At 41.2% G+C, this 381-nt stretch overlaps 1 long non-coding RNA gene across 1 annotated transcript; it reads left to right on the plus strand.

Moving 5' to 3' along the window:
- The first annotated feature begins 4 nt into the window (after positions 1-4).
- Positions 5-381, plus strand: LOC104775244. The gene is made up of 3 exons (XR_765784.2): positions 5-79; positions 170-235; positions 339-381. It is a non-coding gene; the product is annotated as an uncharacterized LOC104775244 (long non-coding RNA).

Genomic DNA, 381 nt, shown 5'->3' on the forward strand with positions numbered 1-381 from the left:
TGACTCTCTTTCAGATCTTCGAGATGATAAGCAATTCTTTGCCGAGCACCCTGGAGCTGTGCCTATCTCTACTGCTCAGGTACCTTTTTCTCACACTTCTCATTTGATTATAACGGAATGCTCCGTGTTAAAAACCCACATTTTTCATCTTTTGGTCGTATCAAAATAGGGTGAAGAACTAAAGAAGCTGATTGGGGCACCTGCTTATATCGAATGCAGTGCAAAAACTCAACAGGTAAACCACCTGAGAGTCCATATCTTTATCTAATCTTTACCAGTCCAAAACCGCCATTTGAATCCGCTGATGTTTTTTCCCATTTCCATTATCTGTTATACAGAATGTAAAAGCGGTGTTTGATGCGGCTATCAAGGTCGTTCTCC

The sequence above is a fragment of the Camelina sativa genome, unplaced genomic scaffold (assembly GCF_000633955.1).
Source record: "Camelina sativa cultivar DH55 unplaced genomic scaffold, Cs unpScaffold10787, whole genome shotgun sequence".
NCBI classification, from domain to species: Eukaryota; Viridiplantae; Streptophyta; class Magnoliopsida; order Brassicales; family Brassicaceae; genus Camelina; species Camelina sativa.